The sequence below is a fragment of the Meleagris gallopavo genome, chromosome 4 (genome assembly GCF_000146605.3).
Source record: "Meleagris gallopavo isolate NT-WF06-2002-E0010 breed Aviagen turkey brand Nicholas breeding stock chromosome 4, Turkey_5.1, whole genome shotgun sequence".
Classification (NCBI taxonomy): domain Eukaryota; kingdom Metazoa; phylum Chordata; class Aves; order Galliformes; family Phasianidae; genus Meleagris; species Meleagris gallopavo.
In genome coordinates, this window is record NC_015014.2 from 56,949,028 (window position 1) to 56,960,412 (window position 11,385).

Consider the following 11,385-nt stretch of genomic DNA (forward strand, 5'->3'; position numbering starts at 1 on the left):
AAGCCTTTGACTTAATCAGATGCATCCTTTGCTAAGATAAAACATCTTCTTGCCTTTGAAGGAATACATAGGTATTAACAGAGATCTAATCTCCTGGTCAAACACCAATCTGATTTCATATTAAATTTACTTGCTTTGATTTCTAAGTCAGAGTACAGGTAGAATGTGCAAAAGTACAGGTATTTGGAAGACAGTAATTAGGTTGTGGGGACCAGAAGGGAAACAGGTCAAAAGCATGTTGTTGTAACTGGTTTTTAGTTCTTGAGACTTTTTATATCACAGAGCATTCTGAAAGAATGACTACTGCCGTGGGAATATGAAAATTCCATCTTTGTTTTAAACCTCTAGACATAAAAACACTATTTTTTCTCTGCCAATCCATCATCTTTTCTAATGATGTCACATGTCTATTGCATTGTAGTCACTTTAGCAGGAAAAAAATTACCAACCTCCTTATGTCAAAATTTGTCACAATAAGTTAAAACTTTAACTGTGAGTGTGATTAATAACTTTTTGAGACACTGAGTATTATGTACTGCTCTGTCTTTATCCTAGAAAGAAAATTTCTTCAACATTTTTGGTAACATATGCCACTTTGAAAGAATTTCAAAGTTAAAGATATTTGATAGATTATTTGCATTGCTAAGGCACACATTCATAATATTTTTTTCCCCTGTGAGGTGGAAGAGTTAATGCATCCTCCACAGAGGAAAATAAGCATGCTTCTTCCTAAGAATATCTTACTGTTGTAGGACAGAATATGCTGATTCTACTTTTTCATTCTCTTTTTTGTCTAATACAAATTGTACCTCAACTTCTGTGATGAATTCATAGTGTTCTGTTGTGGTTAAAAAATAAAAGTATAAAATACATGAATAAATCTCTCTACTATATATATATGTATATGTAGTCTCTTTTTACTAAAGAGAAATATACAAAGAGACTCTATTCTAAAGAGAGATACACAATATGCAGGATATATGCATTTGTGGGGAAAAAAATATCTGTATTGGTGAACAGAGCACTGAATATGGCCATTACGAAGGAAACAGAATTTTTAAGCAGGGCAAGAAATTTCTAGTTAAAAAACACAAGAAAATGCACTGTTCAGAGTCATAGCCATGTTTGATTGTTTCTTAAGATGATCTTAAGCTGATTATATAGAAGCTCTATAAAACAGGAAGAGAGGAAAGCTATGGAGCTTAACACATTTATGCCATTGCTGTAGGTGGCATCCAGAAATCACAGGCAAGTGTATTTTTTCTGGACATTGAGCATATGTAAGAAACTAACACGAATTAACTTAGTTCCAGGTAAGATTTCATGAAGATTTAAGGGCTAAGAATATATTAGAAACTTTGCCAAAAATCTTTACAACAAAACGTTTGGGGTGTGAGGCTTCACCATGCCAATGGCTGTGGTGCAGAGTTAATTATTAAAAAGTGGATACAAAACTCGAATGCTAACTCCAGAGCTGGGGAAGTAGACTAGCAAGCATGAGGATTTGTTGACTAATTAAATCCCATGATCTTCTGGAAAATGACACAAATTACGGATTTTGAAAGATGCAATGGCCGCTTTCCACATTTTTAACACTTTGGAAAGCCAAATGTATCTTGGGACTGTGCCTGAAGTAGAACTGGATGCTGTTAACAGTATGATGCAGGTAAGCTATGTTTTCTGGGGAGGTGTTAAGCTAATCAAAATAACATAGTTGACCTCCAAAAAGAGCTGGCTTAATGCAACCAACAGGATGTAAAAATGTCGAGAGAAACCTGCATCCTCTACAAAAAGCAATGAATGAAGTGGCTGTGACAGTGGGAGTTAGAAAACAAGCTGAGGTTTTCCTTGGACATAGAAGATTTCCATGCTGGCTTCACACTTGTATTTTTTTACCCCCCTCAACCAGCAAACTTCTCTCACCAGATAACTACTTCAGGTAGAAAAAGTGAGATTCTACCCAAGATATTTTGTGGCTGCTATTTACTTGCCATAAATATTTAGCGTGAGTTTGCTGTTAGAATATCAATAGGTCCCTTACTTTCACATTGCCTTCATTTGCAAAGTTAGACTCTGTAATTTATCCACTAGCTTTATTCTGCCATGGATGCATTTATCAGCATTTAAAAGGAGAAGGAGAGGAGCTGATTTATTCAAAATGTAAAATCTGCAACATGACTGGGAGGCTGTGGGACAATCTGACCTTGCTGGTGTCCCAAAGCTCTTCCTGGTAGAAGTAATGCTAACAAACTCAAGGCAAGCAAGAACAATTATAGTCATGATTTTACATATCTGAAATTGTGCAAAGATAAAATCAAGCTATGCCACCCTGGACATTTGGTAATCAATTCTAAAAACTGAATTACTCCTGAGCCCCTGTACAACTTCTGCAGTTACTAAAAGCGGAGAGACTGGGAAGCCTCAGGTTTCACTCCTAAGGACAGCCAGCTGCTGGCCAAGAGCAGATCTTCAATGAAGGCAGGAAAGTTCAAAGTTTCCTGCTTGGTAAAAAAAAACACAATACTTATTATTAATTATTATTATACTAAATTAATATTATACTTAATATATGTATAATATGGTATTCATTTATGATGGTGCTAAGTTCTCTTTCTAAGCCATATTGTTTCGGAATTTCTTAATGGTAGAATTCATATGGGGCTAAACCTGTTTGATGCTTGCCTTATCAATGCCTTACTTGAACATGCTATTTCTAGATGTCTTCCAATACTATCTGCAAATTGTTAGATATATATGGGAGATATGCTCAAGAAAGTTTTTGGAAGGACTGTTTTCTCAGAACTGCTTTCTTGTTATTTATATGCACTCAGTTCTATGCAATCTGCTAGAGCTGTTACAGAGTAGTCTCTGAACTTTCATACAGCTTTTGTGACATCTGTGAACCTCCTCACACTGTTTATTGAGAGGACTTGACAAGCTATATTCTGCTAGATCAGAACATTAGTGTCAGCAGGGTGAGCAAACTAAGGAAGACTGAATGGCCTGCATAAAAATTGAATGCATTATTGTGTCTGGAGAGGCTAGTGAAAATATCTGCTTTGAAAACTTGAAAGCTTTAGTCTGTTGCTTAGGCCCTCTGCAGGAGTGCTGTAGAGAAGTAATCATCCCACAACCAGCCAGCATCAGGAATAGAAGACAGTGCTGACAGAGACTTAAAGGACTTTTCCAACACGTATCCATTTTCAAGCATTTTTGAAGGTCAAGGAACTATAGGAAACTTTTCTCTACAGAGAAAATAAAGTTTAAAAAAGAAGAACTTGATGTTCTTTTTGCCTGTGAGTATGGTATCCGACATTTCAACCACTAGTAGCTTTGGCTTAAATAGCAATTTTCAAATGATTTTTCTTGGTTTATGGAGGGCTTATAAAGAAGGCAACTGTTTCCACTCAGTGTGTGAAATGTGATTAATTGTAGGTGACTTTGATAGATGCTGCTTCTGAAAGCAATGAAATTCAGAAGGAACTTAATCAATGGGGTATGATTGGAACACATATATTCGGGAAACAAACAAACAAACAAAAATCTGCAGAAGGTAAGCACAGAACGCATCAGTAAAAATCCTTAGAAACAAGGCAGAGATCACAACCCTGATCAGTGAGTGTAGCTGTCAATCTTGAGTTCTCTACAGAAGCTCTGAAGGTGATAGCAACAAGCCAGATAGCTCCTCTTTGTCAGAACTGAGAATTCTTGGGCTTAAGAACTGAGCTGCTCCCTTCAGGCCAACTAGGAGTTGAGGCTTTGAAAAAATCAACAATAGAATATCAAAAGGGAGAAGTTCTTTATTGGAAGCTCTGGGGTCCATGAAAACATGGCTTAGCTGAGAGATGAGAATCTGCTTCTTTCACAGTTCTGTATCTAGGCCCTAAAAAAGCCACAGCATTCAGCTCCTGGCGATTTCAGTAATGGCCACTTACAAAAGATTGCTGGGTGACTTCAAAGGGAGCTCTTGGGGTCTCACTTTTGGTAAAGAATTGCACAGGCAACCACATGCACACAAAGCCAAATTCGTCGGGGAAACAAAAGGGTTTCATTCTAAAGAACTATTTTTGAAACAGCCATCAAGGTTTATCAGGACTGTTAATTTTTAGCTGTCTTTTAGCTGTCTTTCACTTGGCCAGTGGCCACATGCAGGGAATGGAGCACATGCAGCCAGTCTGGGACCCTGCCTTCAACTGGGGCAACTCAGGCCACTTCTGTTCCAGAGGAAAATACCAGAGCCACAGGCATGTACCTTCTGGATCCCGAAACAAAGAACAGTCTGCAAAGAACAAATTTCACTGAATGCATGAAAGCCAAACTTTTCACCTCTGTGCTTTGTAAATATTGGATGTATATTAGGCAGGATGATCTGCACAAAAGAAAAATGAGCATGTCTCTGCAGAGCAAGAAAGACACAAGAACTGTCAAACTCTTCAAACTGCCCAATAATTGCAGTTTTGTTGTCCAAGAAGTATTGGGAAGTGTGAATAAATATTACACGACAAGGAAACACTGAAGTACTACTAAATAAGCTGGGCTGATCTCAAATATATTTCTTCTCAGAATGATAAATGAGGTTTTGTGTACAAAGGCTTAGTTGTTAATTATTTTAGAATACTCAGTTTGGTTTGGTGTATTACCCAAGCTCTTGTCAGAGCTAAAGTTTGGGAAAGCTTTGCACAAATGGCATAAGTTAGATATATGTGAACCAAAGATTATAAAAATGCACTATTGGAAGGATGATGATGCGCTGGCATAGGCTGCCAAGAGAAGCTGTGGATGCCCCATCCCTGGAGATGCTCGAGGCCTGGTTGGATAGAGCCCTGACCTAGTGGTTGGCCACTCTGCCTGTGGCAGGGAGGTTGAAAATGGACGATCTTCATGGTCACTTCTGTGACAAGTCATTCTGTGATTCTATGAAAAATCTAACATGGGCACGGGACATGACTGGAAATCAATTAAAGTGTTTCCTGTCTTCTCTTTTAGAAAGCTGAAAACCACAAAAAGTCTTCAAACTCAGTGTATGGTGTTAGCGTGCTCTAATATCTGTATTTCTGATATTTAACAATAACATTTTACTGTAAATAAGGTGAATTTTTATTATCGCATTACATGATCTCTTTGATGTATATATATTTTGCTTTAAAGAAAGACAATGGTAATGAAAGAAAGGCACCTATAGTCTTTGAGCTCAGGCATTTTTGTGAGAAATATGATAAAAAGAACATTGGAAGAACACAGGTCTTGGCTTTCTGCAATGTATTTAGGCAAGTCTGGGCATGTCCTATGTTTTAGTTTTATAAACTGCGTCATGAGCCAGTTGTGCTGCTCTAAACTAACATAATATAGTCCTTAACTCTTCAGTTCAGAAATAAGCCCTTGCCATGGCAATGAAGGAAAACACACAGTGATATACAGAAGCAACTGAGCAGGGGTCTTGCAGAAGTGGAGTGTGCAGTGTAGAACCAGAGGTATTTCTGTTTAAAATTCATAGCTTTTCTAGGAAAGGAAGCACAGGTTGTGAGTGTTCATACAAATCAAAGTATTTCCAGCAGTTGTTTCTGCCAGGTGCACAGCAAGCCATGCTGTGTGTGTGCTTTCACGGGGTTTGCAAGGCCATAGACAGATGTTTTCCAGGTCTCTCTCTGCTGACGGGGGATGGCTCAGTGCCTACCTCTCCACATGGCAGTCACTGCCCCGTGGCTCTTCTGGTTCAGGCCTCCTTGGATGCTCCGCACCCTACCTCAGGTAAAGCCAGCTGCCTCTCTTATATTGGTAGGTTAATGCTGCAGGCTGACTGTCGGGTAAGATATGCTTAACAACACTTCAGCTAGCCAAGCCATGGGAACAGAAGCAGTGCAGCAATGTCAGACCACTATTATCAGACCACTAAAATTGATATAATTATATAAAGTTGAAGGAGTTTTTAATATAGTTTTCACAAATATCTTTATCTGGAAACCTGGTAAAGATCATCAAGTGCCCCCTAAACAAAATATTTCAGTAATTTCTGTACTCGAACACTGGATTGCATCATCCTTTTCATACTTAATAAGTTCCATCAGGAGATAAGTGGCTTCTCCTGCTGGTCCAGAACAGCACTGCACTAGTGGTTATCAACTCTTTTTCGAAACCCAGCATAGATTTCCTCATGATCAGATGGAAACTTTCTAGCTCTTTCAAAGATGTTTTTGGCTAAAGCCAAACTTCAAAGTGTGTGCTGTAAAATCGTCTTTTCCCCTCTTCCAGTTTAAAATAATCTTTCCTACATTAACCAACCAGTGCTCTTGGGATTGTAGAGAAGGTCTTAAAGTGTGGTGCAGCAGCACCACAGCAGCACCCATCTCTCTTTTCAGGTATGTGACATTCAGTAAAATTGTTAATTGTTTTTTTCTCAACAAAACCTTTTGGTTCTCTATAGGCACTGGACTCTCAATCTTCCTTCTTTGTGCCCACCAGCTTGTTCATTTTAAATCCCTCTATCTTACCATCCATGTTCATTGATTCATGGTCTTTGTTGAAGAGGCCAGCATAAAGCTGTGCAGCAAGAGTGTCATCATTTTAATTGAGCATCGATTATTTAAAGAGCACAGTTGTTACTTTGGTTGATGAAGCCACCTCTCAGACTGACATCCACTCTGAGAACAGAAACTTGTGGTAATTTACCAGACCCTTTTTATATCCCTTATCAGGATTCATTTCACCTTTTACTGTCCTGCAGTACTTATGTCTGACAATGGGTGCCATACTCAGTGCTTCACTGACTGATAAAGACAATGCCTTGGTGATTAGATATCTTTGAATACTAATCTGCAGTGAGAAACATATGCATATATTTATATGAACAGCATGGCTTTTGTCCTGAAATAAAATAAAATTAATACTTGGCTTTGCTGGAAATACCAACATTTGATTTAATATTCTTTTATTTCATTTTTTTTACTGGAGGAAACTTCCTCTCTATCATGCCTCATTTTTAGAAATACACAAGGATAAAAAACAGCAAGGATTTTTAAGCTTTTTTTCTTGGCATGCTGGAAAATACTTCAGCATCTAATTAATGAATATTTTGTTTATAATTGTGCATGTGCGTGAGACCCCATTATGTTTATTTTAGCAGACGTTACTGTGGCTTAAAAGCATATTTTCACAGGAGGGCATGTTAAAGGATATGTGTCACACCTTGGATGAAGCTGAGATATTTAAGGAGTGAAACATCTCTGTTTTAGCAGCCAAAAAGTACAGAAAAGTTTGAACAGAAAACAAATAACTTTCAGAGTGAGTTTCTCTACTTCTCCCAAGCCATACTGAAAATAAAAATTCCAGGGCTCTCTTTTCAGAGGAAGAACGTTTACAAGAAAACTAAATGTGCAAAAGTATCCTTACACAGTTGGAATGAGAAGGACGTCTTTCATGGGTGACTGTTCTGTGTAATGTGCTTTGGCCTGAGACATAAAATGCAACACAACTGAGAAGTATCTATAGCCTTGAAAGTTAACTACAGGGTATTCACATATTCTGTCAGTTGTTTTGCTGAATATCTGAAGTTGCCCTAAGTCAGCAACACACAGAAGGGAAATGACTATTTTAACCACTTAACGACAAAAAGGAAATGTCACAGAAAGCGAAAAAGATGCTGCCGTAGCCTGGAGGCAGTCATCTTAACAGAAGGCTGGATACCCGTAGAGGAAGATTGGAAAGTCCACAACAGTCCCATTATAATCAGTACTGCTGAGCAATCTAAATGCAGGGATTAGTACCAAATTCAGTGTTATAAATTAATTAGGTATGTTTCCTGCTTGGGAAATCTGGGTGGGGATATATGCACATGTATAACATATGAGTAAATTGAAAAGGCCTAACCTTTAAGATATCATGCCACTAATCTTTTAGAGTAACACAATGGACAGTGGTAGGTGAATTTTTTTATTAATAACTGCAGCTGTAAATTCATGGATGCAAAACTGTTAGCAGCTACTCAGACTTCTATTGATAGGGATGTAAAAATAGAGCATTTTCAGCTGTTGTGTACCGCTTCCGATGGGGAAAATGCTGAATCTGCTCTGTGGTTTCTTTTTTATTTGTGATCCAGAATTATACAGTGCAGTCATACTGACATTTAATAATGGTCTTATTATTGTCCTGAAATACTTACTCACCAGCTGCAATGCAACAACATTTTATTTGCCCTCGTGTGCTGTATGGCTTCCCATAGATGAAATGATATTTGTGCTTGACAAATGTCTCAGGTAAGATGATGTGTTTAGCAAGAGTTAAAGCCTATTAAATTGAAGGTTGATCTATACTGAGGGGTCATTCAGTCATTGCTAGGAAGGCTGGAGGAATCTCAACAATGAAGGGTAACAGTCCTATTTTGTTTGGTTGGTCTAGTTTTTGTTTGCTTGTTTTTGTTGTTGTTTTCCTAAGGAAAAAATGTGTGCTACAGACATATCTTTCCTGGTGGTATAAATAAAGCTGCTGCAGCACACTACAGGCTTGTTTTTAAGAAAACACATCAACAAACAAACCAATTTGAGGGAAAGTTTGGTTAGATCAGAGTCTGGACCTTGGAAAACTTGCTCAAAAGTCACAAATCTTGGAGAGAACAAAGAAAAGGATGATGTTACAAGGGCAGATAGAAGCCAACAGACCTGCTAGCTGAAGCCCAGCAATTTGTGCCTGCCAAGCTCTGTATGAGAAGAGGTGGCTTCTTTGTCTATTGCTACTTTTTGTTGCTTGTTTTGGTGCTTATTGTAGGAAAGAAAGGAAGGGTGGTGAGAAAATGCTGACTGTGATGTCAGTGAAGTAAATGGCCCAAGTTCACTGCCAGTGTAACTCAAAGTAGCTGCAAACAATGAAGCTAACACTGGGCAAGTCCGCCACCCTTTACATTCCAGCTGTTTTGGTGCATACTCATTGGAGAGGGGCTTGCATCAGTCCATAAGTGCATGTTATATTTTAGTCCATTTAGTATGCATTATATTTAAGGTGATGTAAAAAATATCAGCTATTAGGACTGAGGGAAAGGGGAGCACTCATTTCATTATTTTTTAATAATTTTCCTTGGATACGCATTACTTTTTTTCCTTTTTCATTTTCTTCTTTTTTCCTTTTTTTTTCCCTTTCTGTAAACATTCCTTCTTTTTGCCTCAGGCCACATTCACCCAGGACTCTGAAGTACGCACAGACCCTCTGCCCACACTGCAGTAGGTGGGAACTCATCCTGCACATGTTCCGAGCTCACTAAATGTTATACATGCTCTTCTGCAGGACTCATTTTTTCACTCAACATTGCCCTAGTACAGTTACATGGGCACAAGCTTGTATTGTTGTTACTGATTAATAGCAGGTCTGTGTATCTGGAAGACACAGTCACAAGCAGTAGCAACACTTTTTGCATTTGAATTGTTCATGAAACTACCAGCTTAATCACATACATTCATGGAGGGAAGCAGAGATGGAGTGTTTATGGCTTTGCTCTTCATTTTTACCATTTCTGTTTCTTGGTTTGTGCATGTTCTCATTAGGCTTTCTTTTCTTAACAACCTCTTTCCCCTTCCTTGTTAGTCCATCCAGTAACAGTTCTTCTGTGAACATTTACAGCATGAGATTGCAGGGAGGATATATATATACTTCCCTTCTAGGATACAAATTTCTCTCATTCATTTGAATTACTTACTCCTATCCTGCAGTAAAAGGTGGCTGTGCTGTGCACCATTAATTGTGTTGAGTTTTCATGGGAGGATGTGAAGGAATTTTCTCTGTAAGGTTGTGCTCCAAAATGTTGTTGGTTTTTTTGTCCCATTCAAATCAAATATGTAATATTCCTTTTATTGCCATGCCTTCACCTTGTGTTCTTACGCTTTTTGTTTAGGCTTCTTGTTTTTTTTTGTGTTGAGGATAACAGATTATGGCCAGAGAAATAGAGTCTGAGATTTTCGCATATCATTTTCAAAGTTTTTTGCTACTGTGGTTAAGTTGGGTTCTTTTTTTGCAGATGAACCTTAAAGAAGTAGCAGAACTGGAGGGTACAGAGAAAGTTCTCCGTGGTTTTCAGGTGTCATCTTCACACATACTGATCATCAGTAATAAGAACACAGGGCCTGAGATCTTCCTACATGATTGCCCATATGACAGTGAAAAAGGCCACTTTCTGTACAGAACTGTTCAAGCTCATCAAGTTTTGTAATTTCACAACCATTGATAAAATTAGCTTTATTTTATACATTCTTTCACAGCTCTCACACAGCCCTCAAACATGCAATAAGCCATAAAAATAATTGGAAAGCCATGTAAATTATTTAAGCCAGGTGCAGTGAAATGTCAGAACAGTCTGATGCTTTACAGAGCATTCCGACAATTCATTCTGTATAATTCACTTATGTAAAAAAAAAATAATTCCAGTTAGTTTAGAGTGATGAGATTATGAAAGGCTCATAGCCTAGAAAGGAAAATGACAAGAAATTCAAATATCTATCATGTTGTGTACATGTGACTCATCAACTAGCGTAATTATTTTCCATTGTTTACTTGCAGTACTTTTATTAATGAGAGATATCAACTTGCTTTGCCAAAAGTAAGTTAGTACTGAGTGAACAGAGACAAAATATATTTGCAAGAATGTTTGTAAATTCTTATCTGCAGATTAAATAACTATTTTTATACTGTTTTTGTTCAATTTTTCTAGCAAACCAACTCAGAAAATATACTTTTATACAAGTGTATATGGAAAATAATGCTAAATGTGCTTGTTTTCTAATTATGAAACAAACAAACAAATTAATGAGAAAAAAGTATTTTGGGGAATAAACTTGAGAAGCAAAGTAGATATCAGACAAACAAGGCAGAGAAAATCTGTATACACTAACCTACCTCCAAATGTGGAAATTCCAGTCCTGGGATCAGGACAGCCAGGTCAGCGCAGAGCTGTGCCAACTGAATGGAGCTAACTCATTTATGCAGCCTCTGGGACCCAAGTGAGTATGCAGAGTGGCAGCGTGCCATGCAAACGTACTGTCCTTCCTGGGCTATCTTGGCTATGTCTCCCAAGGCACACCATTGTGTAACACAAACATGTCCTTAGTTGACCAACCAGCCCGGGCAGCGAGCAAATTCCAAATAGCAAATGCTCAGACAAAGGACTCTAATCGTTTATGAATGCTCTGCAAGCACAGATATTTGCTCAGATAAACCACTAAATAACAGACGAAGGGGAAAAATCTGGGACCTTATTATAGACAATATATTAGCAGAGAAAGAAACTAATTTCAGCCTCCTCTCCCCAATTTGTTTGCTGCTGCCATATGACCAAGCTGCCAAAATTATAGCTGCATTTTCTGAACCTCATTTTAATATTCAGAGGAGTTTTATTTCCCATTATTTTTC

At 38.0% G+C, this 11,385-nt stretch overlaps 1 long non-coding RNA gene across 2 annotated transcripts in view; it reads right to left on the minus strand.

The window, feature by feature from the left end:
- The window catches only part of LOC104910819, a 46,627-nt gene extending 35,527 nt beyond the window's left edge, over positions 1 to 11,100 (minus strand). The window contains exon 1 of one of the 2 annotated variants that reach the window (XR_004159696.1): positions 10,873 to 11,100. This is a non-coding gene — a long non-coding RNA (uncharacterized LOC104910819). The remainder of the gene's footprint in view (positions 1 to 10,872) is intronic. The other variant, XR_793447.3, reaches the window with a different exon arrangement.
- Positions 11,101 to 11,385: the final 285 nt, after the last annotated feature.